General features: G+C 43.5%; 1 protein-coding gene across 5 annotated transcripts in view; it reads right to left on the bottom strand.

The window, feature by feature from the left end:
• The window catches only part of PPARD (peroxisome proliferator activated receptor delta), a 79,811-nt gene that overhangs the window by 50,075 nt on the left and 16,164 nt on the right, over window positions 1-13,572 (bottom strand). Inside the window, exon 1 of one of the 5 annotated variants that reach the window (XM_034991754.1) lies at window positions 6,114-6,402. The exons of the other annotated variants lie outside the window; for them this stretch is intronic. The gene's annotated coding sequence lies outside the window, so the exon portion shown is untranslated. Of the gene's footprint in view, window positions 1-6,113; window positions 6,403-13,572 lie in introns of those variants that run through there. 5 annotated transcript variants of the gene reach the window in all.

Below are 13,572 nucleotides of genomic sequence, written 5' to 3'. Positions count from 1 at the left end.
ACTCCCAGGAACTGACAGAATGGCATGTTATGAATAGAAATGGAGACGTGAGAAGGGCAGAGACAGGGCCATTCCGCCCTGAAAACTGAGCACTCCAGTAGCCAGGTGGACATGTAGGTCTGGCATTCAGCAGAAAAGGATTTGTGGCAAGAAGTTCAGTATTTTGGGGCGCCTGGGTGGCTCAGTCAGTTAAGCAGCTGCTTCTGGCTCAGGTCATGATCTCAGGGTCCCTGCTCCTCGGGGAACCTGCTTCTCCCTCTCCCTCTGCCCCGCCCCCTGCTTGTGCGCACGCTCTCTCAAATAAATAAATAAATAAAATCTTAAAAAAAAAAAAAAGGAAGAAGTTCAGTATTTTTCCCTAAAAGGGAAGAAGGTCCTAACCAGGAAGGGCCAAGAGGGTGAGAGGAGCAGAGAAAGGACAGAGCACGCAGCACATTCACGTGCAGACGGAGGAAAGAGGAAAGAGGAATAGGAAGCAGGGCAGCAAAGACACAGAGAGGAAGGAAACCGAGGCCAAGGCAAGGAGCGAGACGCTGGCCTTGGAGAGGGCAGGGCTGATCTCTTTCTGCTGCATATTTCTGCAGCCTAATACGGCAGTGGGCATAGAGCGGGCTGAAGTATGAATCAAACAGTGAACAACTGTGTGAGAGACCAAGTAGGAGCGATTTCAGAGACGCAAAGAAAAGAAGTGATGGCCTCTGTAGCGCTTGTGATGTCCGTGGTTCCAAGAGGCAGCATCCCAGGAGAGAGACGCGGGGGAGTGGGCGAAGGCTTGGCGGAAACTCTATGTGGAATGTGATCCGAAAGCCACAGGAGGTGAATAGGAGAAGCAGCGAGCTGCTGTGGGAGAAGGTGAATGGCTAGAGCTCTAACTGACCCCACACAAGGACACAAGCACTACCCTGGCCATGCGGCTCTTCCTTCAAATCCTGCATATGCTCCATATGCTGCCCTAGAGGACACGCAGACGCCACCGCTCATCTGTGGAGACAAGGACTGCCGCCCCCACCTGGGGAGACCTGCCTGCACCCCTGGCAGCTCCTGGGGGCGGCTCCTCAGCACGGGCAGGTAGCTTGCTTTCCCAGATAGGAACTATGCAAACAGGGGCAGGGACTGTGGCCAGTGGGTGACTCAGGCAGTGTTTATCAGCCAGGTGGGTGCCCACCACCTTCAGAGGGGCAGCCTGGGCTGACTGGGCTGTGTCACACTTCCTGGAAGCATTTCTTCAGTTCTATTTTTGAAGACACAACTTCCAGAGTGACATCTCTCCTGATGACTTCAAAAGGCATTTCAATCAGCAGCCGGAACCAACGTCCTATACATACTTGACCAACCCAACTCTACTCACTCCCCAACACGTCCACATGTGACAGGGCAAGTGGCCGGAAAATGCCTCTCAACCTCTCTAAGGGCAATAGGGAACGGTGCAGTACCACAGGGCCATGATGAGGACCCAGGAGGTCAGAGTCACCATCCTACCCAACAGGCAGGACTTCTGTGGCCCACAGAAGGGGGTACGTGAGCTCGGACTCCTAAGCTAACTGGCTCACAGGTCAGAGAGTGCTGTATTACAAAAGATCACAGGGCTTCTTTTATAAATTAACTTTATAAAGTCAAGCACTCTTGTAAACTGCAGAGAGAGGGTAAATTAGTATAACTCTCTGGAATTTGGCAGTTTGGTGAAGTTTACCGATAACCTTAACATTTTGGTTCATTCAAAATTATATAACACACAGACACTCTTAAAACCGAATACCTACCAAGTTGCCAGGAACGATGCTGGGGAGTAGGGAGACAATGTTACCAAGACAGACCAAGTGGCTGTCCTCAAAGGGCTTCTGTTCTAGTCAGGAATTCAGACAGTTCAGAGATAAGGTGGTTTTTTTTTTTAAGATGTTATTTATTTTTTTATTTTAGAGAGAGAACGCACATGCAAGTGCGCAAGTGAGGGGAGGAGCAGAGTGGGGAGAGGGGGAGGGGGAAAGAATTTCAAGCCCCCTTAATGGGGGGCCTCAATCCCATGACCCCAAGTTCATGACCCAAGCAGAAACCAAGAGTCTGACATTCAACCAACCGAGCCACCCAGGCGTCCCGACAGTTAAGCAATGACTTAACAAACAAGATGATTTCTGAGTACAGGAAGCATTAGATATAATAGCAAAAGATGATAAATAACCATCAGCAGGGCTGGTTAAATAAATAAGCTCAGATACACTCATAAGATGGAATACTGCTCTGCTTTGTTAAAAATGCATTCTTGGGGCTCCTGGGTGGCTTCAGTAGGTTAAGCAGCTGCCCTTCAGCTCAGGTCATGATCCCAGAATCCTGCAATCGAGGCCCCCACCCCCACCCCCCGGGCTCCCTGCTCATCGGGAAGTCCACTTCTCCCTCTTTCCCGCATTCCCCCCCATGTGCGCTCTCTCTCTCTCTCTCGAATCTCAAATAAATAAAATCTTAAAAATAAAATAAAATAAAAATGCATCCTTGAAAACTATATTCAAATTGTTAGTGATATAAATGTTTAAAGTATCACAATTATGTTTGGTGAAAGAAGACAATCGCAAAAGCACATATTGTATAACCCTATTTCTATGAAATGTCCAGAGAAGGCAAATCTGTGGAAACAAAAAGTAGATGAGTGGTTGCCTTGGGCTGGGGGCAGGGGAGGAAATAATGGGGAGTGAATGCTAATGGATACAAGGCTGCCTTCTGGGATGATGAGAAGGTTCTAAAATTAAATTATAGCAATGGTTACACAACTCTGCAAATATACTCAAAACCATCAAATTGTACATTTGATGGTGAACTTTATGGTATCTGAATCTGCTAAATAATAGTATCACAATATGACTTCGATATGGTTTTCAAAAAGAGGGTATAGGGAGGTGTGTGTGTGTGTGAAAGAGAGAGAGAGAGAAGGCATGAAAGAATGAATATTCATGAAAATATTAACCATGGTAATTCTCTGGGAGGAAGATTCTAAGGTAGCTTTCATTTTCTTCTTTATATTTCTCTGTATTTTCCAAATATTTAAAAATGTAGACGTTAACTGTTTAACTGACCAATCAGCCAGGGTTTTAAAAGCTGTAAGAGGACCTTAAGTAGATCCAAGACACAGAACTAGAAAGGTCTGCCTATTGTCTTAACTTGGATATCGCTTCTCAGCCTTTTGGCTAAGATCAAGTGTGGATATATCTGAGGCTGTCACAGTCTTTGCACCAAAGATAACCAGAGGGCTAAGCAAACAGATTTTTTATTTCAGATAAATCAGACCAAATAGGTCCCAGTTAAGAAGGGTCTGTCTGCCAACCACAGGCAGAGCTTACTCCCCTCTACAAATGCTTTAAAAGAAAACCAGTGGGGCGCCTGGGTGGCTCAGCTGGTTAAGCGTCAGACCTTGATTTGGCTCAGGTCATGATCTCGGGGTCATGGGATAGAGTCCCATGTCAGGCTCTGTGTTGGGCGTGGAGTCTGTTTCTCTCCCTTACTCTCTCCCTCTGCCCCTCTCCCCCCGCCCCCCCCCCCCCAAAAAAGAAAGAAAACCAGTTGTCACCATAAAGCTCAGATACTATCAAAGAATGCAGAAGAATATCAAAGATTTGAGCAGATGCGGTCAGAAATCTCCTGGACATGTTAAAGGAGTCATTTCCTGGTTGTGAAGTGTGAGGCCCTCAGGACAATCGTTGTCACGTCCCACTGACTCCTCTGATCAATGACCTCAGAGGCACCTTTCTGAGAAGTCAGTGGTCCCCCCAATCAGGCTTGCCACCTCAAGTCAATGGGGAGTTTCAAATGCAGATTTCTGGACATCATTCCTGGAAATCCTAATTCAAGAGGCCTGAAGCAAGGCCCAGGAATCTACATTTCTTTCCAAAATTCCCTGACACATCTACCAGCTGAGCCATGTCTGGGAATCATGGGACTAGATACTGTCTGAGACATCCAGTGACCAGGCCAGCCTGCACATCTGGCTGCAAAGCCACAAGGATCCCACTCAGCCAGTGCTGGGGATCAAAAGGGTACTAAGTGCAGAAAGGGAAACTCCATGGGGAAATTCCATGCATGTCTAGCAATGAGTGCTAGAGCCTGGGGAGGCAGCGAGTGAATCCCTATGAAAAAGCCTGTTTTAGAAGGTTCTTTCAGGCCCAGTGATCTTGGATGTTCACCTGGGAAAAGAGGGTAACCAGTGCAACTTCTATTCTGGGAGACTAAAAGAATCATTGCCCTCTAACAACACAAACGTGAGCCAGCAAGCTTTGCAATCCCCAAGGAATCAGAAGCAGAAAGGGACGGTGAGGTGTGGCAGAAAGAGCTCTGGGTCTGAGTCACACAGCTGTGGGTTCAAATCCCCGCTTTCCATTACTGGCTATCTGTGGATTAAAGATGGCTACCATCCCTTTGCTACTCCTCCCATCAAGATGTGGAGTCTAGTTCCCCTCCTGAATCTGGGCTGGCCGGTGACTGCTCTGCCCAGCAGACTTTGGCAGAGGCCCCACCACAGAGTGTACAGGCTGCTGAGAGAATGTGTCAACCTAGTGTTCAGACAACCAACCCCCCAGTAAGTACCCTTTCACCAACAAGCTCCCACTTTTGGAACCCTTTTTGGCCAAGAGTACCCCTTCATATACAAAGTACAGGAACTATTTACGATTCCCCTACAACTGGGAGGGACCCTGCCAACAAGTGCCCAATGTTCCAAGGATGACTCACCTTCTCCCACCACACCAGTGTCCCCTCTGGCCTCTCTTCTTCCTGCTACAGTGTCTTCTTTATCTTAGTCACCTGGGTTCAAAAAGTCAACCTCTCAGGCTCCTCTGTCTCTCTTCAGCATCCAGGAACGGCCAAGACCTCACCTCTCCAGTCACCCCCATCTTTCCAACCCCATGGCCCCCAAAAGACAGTCTTCAAGGCCAGGCAGACCTGAGTGCTGTTCTGCAACTTACTAGCTGTGGACCATACACAAGCTTCTTATCTCTTTGAGGCTTAGCCTCCTCAGCTGCAAACTAAATTTGTAGTCCTTTCAAAGATAAGAAAACCTAGAGCCAAAGTACATAGTACAGAGAAGGTGCTCAATACGAAGCAACTGTTTTCACCTAAGTTAATACAGATATCTCCTCAGCTAATTCTCTCGCTGTGTCTCTCTCTCCATTTGACCCCTCTAGTATAATGCTAGCACATTAATTGTCCATGATGACAGCTACCACATGATTCTCCTACTCAAGGGCCTTCTGCTGGCTCCCACTGTTCTCACATCAATCTCAGCTTCTCAGCCAAGCGTGTCGGATTAGCTACAATAATGGCTGCCCACTGTCATGCTGGCCTGCCCCAGCCAATCCCATCCTCACTATGACTTGCTGCTGGAGGCAGCCTTCTAAAATGGCTCACAATAACACCTTCCTCCTGACCCACAAAAACTGCAAGATCACAAATGTCGTTTTAAGCCACTAAGTTTTGGGGTCATTTGTTATGAGGCAATAGATAACTGATATTCTTGATTTGCCCAAACACATCTGAGCTGTTGCTCCTTTACTCACACTTGCCCTTCCCACATCCCAGCCTACTGCGATCCTTTCCCGCCTGCAAGGCCCACCTCCTATGCCAGTGCTCACCCCGAGGCATCAACCAGCTTCCTCCAGGAGCCTTTCCCTCTCCCCCCACACACTTCCCCCACACATCTCCATCTCTGCATCTGTCACGCAGTATCATTGTCAATCTGTTCATCTGGGTGCAAAATGACACTGGGTGCAAAATAACGGCAAGGTTATTCACTACAGCAAAAGACTGGAAATCATCTGTACATCCATGAATAAATAGAGAATGGCACACCCATACAACAAATGAGGGAGCAGTTAAAAAGAATGAGGAAGCTCCACAGTGTACTGGTATGCCAGGAGGGACAACATACTATACGTGAAGCAAGGGGCAGACTAGAGATCACAGCAGACAGCCATCTGCCTGAAAGGTAATAACGTAATAATAGAAAATATATAGGTACATGCTCATAAATGAAAGTGACCAAGAGGGCTGCCTCCATGAGGTGGTACTGGGCAGCTGAGAGACAGGGGAGGGAAAGAGGGAATACCTTCTGAATTTTGTAGCATGTCAATAATTACCTATTCAAAAATAAACAGCTCCAAAGACTGACAGCTTTCCCCCCGAGATCAGGAATAAGATAAGGATGTCCACTCTCACCAGGTCTGTTCAATACTGTACTGAAGATTCTAGCCAAGGTAATTAGGAAAGAGAAAAAAAAAAAAAGTTATCTGGGTTGGAAAGGAAATAGTAAAACTATATTACCAGATAACATGATCTTACATGACACGATCTTAGAAAATCCTAAGAAATCCACTAAAAAGCTATTAGAACTAATAAACAAATTCAGCAAGGTTAAATGATACAAGAGTGATATATAAAATTAATCATAAAATCCTCAACAAAATATTAGCAAACTGAATTCAACAATACATTAAGAGGATCAGATACCATGATCAAGTAGGATTTATTCCAGGGATGCAACAAGGATGGTTCAATATCCACAAATCAATCAACATAATACACTACATTAACAAAATGAAGAGTAAAATCATATAATCATCTCAATAGATGCAGAAAAAGCATTTAACAAAATTTAACATCTGTTTATGATAAAAACTTAACCGAGCGGGTATAGAGGGAACATGTCTCAACGTAATAAAGGCCATATATGACAAGCCCACAGCTAACATCATACTCAGTGATGAAAAGCTGAAATTTTTTTCTCTAAGATCAGAAACAAGACAAGGATGCCCACTCTTGCCACTTTTATTCAACATAGTATTGGAAGTCCTAGCCACAAGAATTAGGCAAGAAAAATAAATAAAAGGCACCCAAATTGGAAAAGAACAAGTAAAACTGTCACTCTTTGTAGATGACATGATACTATCATAGAAAACCCTAAAACTTACACCATGAAACTAATAAATGAGTTCAGTAAAGTTGCTGGATACAAAATCAAGATGCAGAAATCTGTTGCACTTCTATATACTATAATGAACTATCAGAAAGAGAAATCAAAAAAATTTACAATTGCATCAAAAAGAATAAAATAACCAGGAATAAATTTAGCCAAGGAAGTGAAACACCTATACTGTAAAAACTATAAGACACTGCTGAAAAGAACTGAAGACAACACAAATAAATGGAAAAATATCCCCTGCTCATGGATTGGAAGAATTACTATTGTTAAAATGTCCATACTACCCCAAACACTCTACAGATTCAATGCAATTCCTATCAAAATATCGATGGCATTTTTCACAGAACTAAAACAAATAATCCTAGAATGTTAATGATACCACAAAAGACCCTGAATAGTGAAAACAATCTTGAAAAAGAAGAACAAAGCTGGAGGTATCATGCTCCCAGATTTCAAACTACACTACAAAGCTACAGTAATCAAAACAGTATGGTACTGGCACAGAAACAGACACAGAGGTGAATGGAACAGAAGAGAGAGTCCAGAAATAAACCCACACTTATATGGCCAATTAATTTACACAAAGAAGTCAAGAATATATAATAGGGAAATCTCTTCAATAAATGGTGATGGGAAAACTAGACAGCTACATGCAAAAGAATGAAACTGGACTACTTTCTTACACTATATACAAAAATAAAGTCAAAACAGATTAAAGACGCAAATGTAAGATGTAAAACCATAAAACTCCTAGAAGAAAACATAGGCTATGCTCTTTGACACTGGTCTCAATAATATTTTTTTTTTTTTGGATCTGTCTCCTCGGGCAAGGACAATAAAAGCAAAAATAAATAAATGGGATTACATCAAACTAAAAAGCTTTTGCACAGCAAAGGAAACAATAAAACAAAAGGCAACATACTGAATGGGAGAAGATATTTGAGAATGATACATCTGATAAGGGGTTAACATCCAAAGTTTGTATGAGTTTAAAGAACTCCTACAACTCAACAGCAAAAACAAACAAAAAACAATCTGATTAAAAACTGAGCACCGGAACTGAATAGACATTTTTCTAAAAAAAGATATACAAATGGCCAACGGGCACATGAAAAGACACTCAACATCATTAACCATCAGGGAAATGCAAATCAAAACCACAATGAGATACTGCCTTACATTTATAATAGTTAGAATGGCTATTATCAAAAAAACAAGAAATAAGTGTTGGCGAGAGTATGGAAAAAAGGGAACTCTAGTACACTTTTGGTAGAAATGTATATTGTTGCAGTCACCATGAAAACCAGTATGGAGGTTCCTTAAGAAATTAAAACTACTATATGATCCAGCAATTCCACCTCTAGGTATTTATCTGAAGAAAATGAAAACACTGGGACATTAAGTTAAGTGTCCAACTCTTGATCTCAGCTCAGGTCTTGATCTCAGGGTTGTGAGTTCAAGCTCTGCGTTGGGCTCCACACCCAGTGCAGAGCCTACTTAAAAAAAAAAAAAAAAAATGGGGCACCTGGGTGGCTCAGTCAGTTAAGCATCTGCCTTCAGCTCAGGTCATGATCTCAGGGTCCTGGGATAGAGCCCCACATTGGGCTCCCTGCTCAGTGGGGAGTCTGCTTCTTCCTCTCCCTCTGCCCTTCCCCCTGCTTGTGCTCTCGCATGCTTGCTCTCTCAAATAAATAAAATAAAAACACTAACTTGAAAAGACATATGTACCCCTACGTTCATTGCAGCATTATTTACAATAGCCTAGATATGGAAACAACTTAAATGTCCACTAATATTCTACACAATGGAATATTATTCAGCCATAAAAAAGAATGGAATCTTGCCATGTGTGATAATGTGAATGGACCTAGAGGGTAGTGTGCTAAGAACTAAGTCAGAGGAAAACAGATACCATACAATTTCACCTATATGTAGAATCTAAAAAGCAAACAATCAAACAAAACAGAAAGGGTAAATTCATAGATACAGAGGACAAACTGATGGTTGCCAGAGGGGAGCGGGTGGGGGGGGTGGATGAAATAGGTGACGGAGATTAAGAGGTACAAACTTCCAGTTATAAAATAAACAAGACACGAGGATATAATGTGCAGCACAGGGAATATAGTCAATAATACTGTAACAATATTTGTTTGGTGACAGATGGTAACTAGACTTACTGTGGTGACTATTTTGTAATGTATATACTGAATCACTTTGTTGTACACCTGAAACTAATACAATATTGCACGTCAATAATCATTTTTAAAAAATCAATCATATTTCCACACACTAGCAGTGAACCAAGAAGTCCAAAAGTCCGAAGTCTATTAAGAGTCCTAGAAGTAGAGGAAAGAGACATTGAAGGAAACAAATAGTAGAAAATGTCCCAAGGACTCTTCAGCCATTAGGGCCCTGCAAGAATTAAGGAAAGAAGACAAATACCTAGCTGTATCCTGGTGATATGCCTAAATTCCAAGAATAAAGAAAATCCTTACATCTTTCAGAGCGAAAAAAAACCAGATTACTTACTTACGAAGTACCCAGAAGCCAATTAACTTCATTATTCATACTGAAACATGGAGCAGTGACCTAAAAATTCTAAGGATTCTATACTCAACCAAGCTATCGATCACGAGTGAGGGCATGGGAACTCTTGTACACTGCTGTTGGGAATGTCAAACAGTGTAGCCACTACAGAAAACAGTACAGTGGTTCCTTCAAAAATTAAAAATAAAATTAGCACATGATCCAGAAATTCTACTTCTGGGTATATACACCCCAAAACACTGAAAGCAGGGCCATGAACAGATATTTTTACATCCATATTTATAGTAGCACATTCACACAGCCAAAAGGTGAAAGCTACAGATGAACGGATCGTCAATGGAGGAATGGATCAACAAAATGTGCTAGGGGCATACCTTACACTTACTGCAGGTTCAGCTCCAGACCACTGCAATCAAGCACACATCACAATAAAGCGAGTCCAGTGTTTTTTTGTTTCCCAGGGCAAAGAAGGAATGCCCACACTATGCTGTAGTCTATTAAGTGTGCAAGAGCACTATGTCTTAAAAATGGACATACCTTAATTACAAAACACTTTATTGCTAAAAAATGCTAACCATCACCTGAGCTTTCAAGGACTCGTCATCACTGATCACACAGATCACAACAACAAATATAATAAAAATGAAAAAGTTTAAAATATTGCAGTTATTACCAAAATGTGACACAAAGACGTGAAATGAGCAAATGCTGTTCAAAAAATGGTGCCAAGAGATTTGCTCCACACAGGTTTGCCACAAACCCTCACTTCATTTAAAAAAAAAAAAAAAAAAAGCAGTATCTCCAAAGCACAATAAAGTGAAGTGCAGTAAAACAAGGTAAGCCTGTATATACATACAATAGAATATTATTCAGCCTTAAAAGGTAAGGACATTAACATAACAACATGGATGAACCCTGAAGACATTATGTTGAGTGAGGTAAGCCAGAGTCACAAAAGCAAAACTACTGGATGATTCCACTCATGACCTACTGAGCCTAGTCGAATGCCTAGAGACAGAAAGTAGAACAGTGGTTGCCAGGGGCTGGGGGCAAGGGGTGGTGGGGCATTATTTACAAAGTTTCATTTTTGCAATATGAAAAAAAGTTCTGGAGATGGATGGTGGTGATGGTTGTACAACAGTGTGAATATACTAAATGCCACTGAACTGTACGTTTAAAAAATGGTTAAAATAATAAATTTTATGTTACGTATATTTTATAATGAAAAATAAATAGCTAATCAACCTAATAAACAAATAAATGAGTGAGGGCACTGTGCAGCCACTTTGGTAGTTCCTCAAAATGTCAAACACAGAGTTATTAGCACATGACCTGGCAATCCCATCCCTAGGTATACTCCCAAAAGAACTGAAAGCATATGTCCACACAAAAGCCTATAAATGAATGTTTGTAGCAGCCAAAAGATGGACACAACCCAACTGTTGAATGGATAAACAAAACACAGTATTTCCCATCAAGTAGAAATAAAGAGGAATGAAGTACCATTACGTGCTACTTAGACAGCAAGTACACAGATGAACCTTGACGACGTTACACTGAGTGAAAGAAGACAGACACAAAAGGCCACACATTGTATGATTCCATTTATACAAAATGTCTGAAATAGGGAAATCCATAGAGAAGGATAGGTTAGTGGCTGAGGGGAGAGTGGTACTGGGACTAACTATTAATAGGTACAGGGTTTGTTTTGTGGTGACGGGAATGTTCTGGAATTAGCGGTGATACACCATAGTAAGTATACCAAAAACCAGTGAGGTGCACACTTTAAAGTAGCGAATTTTATGTTATGTGAAGTAGATCTCAATTTTTGAAATGCTGGAGAAAGATACAGAATGTAACATAAACCAGGCGCCTGGGTGGTGCAGTCCGTTAGGTATCTGCCTTTGGCTCGGGTCATGATCCTGGATCATGAGTCGTAGGATCGAGTCCCAAGGTGGGCTCCCTGCTCAGCAGGGGAGTCTGCTTCTCCCTCTGCTCCTTCTCTCTCTCTCAAATAAAAAAATAAAATCTTAAAAAAAAAAAAAAATGTAACATAAACTGCTCACAATCTGCCTCGTGGCTTAGTGATTCGAAAGCTTGTCTCTGTCCATGCCCTCTCACCCTGCAAGGCAGCCCGTCTGTCTCCTCCACCCTCTGTGTCCCCCGGCACTCTCTGGTTGCTCACCAGCCCCGCATCGCCCCCATGACTTCCCACTTTCTGACTCTTGGGCAAGGCCTGCCCCTGCCTCACCAGACCCACCCCTTTCCTGGCGGGTCTCCACCTCCTACATAAACCTACCCAGGACCGTCTGGAGGCTGAGACACCAGCCCCAAGAGTCACCCCAGACGAGCTGCCCAATGACGGGGACTGCAGTTACAAGCGTGTGTCAGCTGAGGGATTTGGTTTCACGCAGGAACTTAATTATAGCTCAGGAATGGAGGAAGGGAGAGGAGCAGTGCAGGCTTGAGGGGACGGACAGGAAGCTACCCTGCTCTGTGGTCCAGACAGTATCTGCCAGGTCGCACCAGGACTGGGATCCACAGGAAAACAAGTATGACCCAGTCAGGCCCACAGCAACACACAGCTTATGGAAATCATCCTGTTCGTAATCACGAATTCCTGGCCCCACCACGCAACACCAGCCTGTGTGCAGACCAGAGTGGTCCAGAAAAAACCTGAGATGCCAAGTCTCACTCACCTTCAGGGCTCAGATAGGCCTTTTCCTCACCTACTGCCAGGGACCCCATTTTACTGTGAGAAATAAAGGGGAGGCATAGCTTATTCCTCCCAGAACATCCCATCTTTAGTTTTCTCCGTGACTCTGGACTGTTTTTCTAGAATGGAATCTGAGCTGCTGAGGATGCTGGGAACATCTTCCCTATGCCCGACAAGTATGCTCAGACCCCTGCCTACCGCCCAGTGAGGTGCCACGGAGCAGCTAACACACGGTGTCAGCAGGGCCGGGTCTACCAGACCTGTCAGACCACTTGGCCTGGACCCTGCCAGGTGGGGAAAGTAGACTAGATGCAAGTTCATGGGAAGAGCAGGGCCTCGGTGGAGGAGCATGTCCCACTGAGACATATTTCCTTCTCCCTGTTTCCGACCCATATCTGGGCTCCTTATTCTCTACACTTCTGCCTGGTCATCCTGTTCGCCCTGTCAGCGAGGAGTCCCCACTGCCATCCGCAGCTGCCCTGACCCCCCAACCTATCATCCAATTCCTTCTCCAGAACCAGGGACCCAGGCCCTCCTATTATTCTTCCCAAGCACCCCCCTCCCCCCAAGCTGAGGCATGATCCTTCCCATCTCCTCTCTGTGTATGTTTTTTTCTGAAATCATGAGAGGGTTCTCCCTAAAAGCCATGAAAAGAAACCTTCAGACTGGAGGCGGTATCCTTTCTGGGTTTTGTATGGAAGGAGAAAAAAAGGCAGACGGGTGGGGAGGGAGAGCAGACAGGGAGGGGGTAGGGAGAAATACGGATGGGGAGAAATAGGCACCTTTTTGCCCTCTGCCCTTTAAACCATCACAGCAATGAACAGTGATTCATCCTTCCCAGATGCCTCCCTTTGGGCAAGATGCCTTTCTTTGCTCAATCACAAAGGGCAGGGAAGGTTAGAGAGCAGACAGAAGAAACCACCTGAAAAATGGGAAAGGCAAGTCCCAGAACTGACTGTTAAATAATATCCCACTTTTCAAAGAAAACCAAGTAAGTACACACAGAAAATCTGAAAGAACATAGATTAAAATTTACAGCAGTCACTTATGGATGCTATGATAATGTATGACTTTTAGTTCCTTCTCAGTGCTCAGCTGTATTTTCTTTTCTTATTGAAGTATAATTGACATACATTAGTTTCAAGTGCACAACATAATGATTCAACATTTATACCCAACGCAAAAAGATCTCCACAGTAAGTCTAGTCACCATCCGTTACCATACAAACTTACAAATATTTTTTTCCTCTGGTAATGAGAACGTTTAAGATTTACTTTCTTACCAACTTTAAAATTTGTAATACAGTATTATTGACTATACTGCATGCTATCCATTATAGCCCCATGACTTAAG

This window comes from Mirounga leonina, unplaced genomic scaffold (genome assembly GCF_011800145.1).
Source record: "Mirounga leonina isolate KUSES-001 unplaced genomic scaffold, KU_Mleo_1.0 Mir_53, whole genome shotgun sequence".
Lineage (NCBI taxonomy): Eukaryota > Metazoa > Chordata > Mammalia > Carnivora > Phocidae > Mirounga > Mirounga leonina.
The sequence above is the reverse complement of the archived record's forward strand: the minus strand, read 5'-3'. Positions and strand labels throughout refer to the sequence as shown.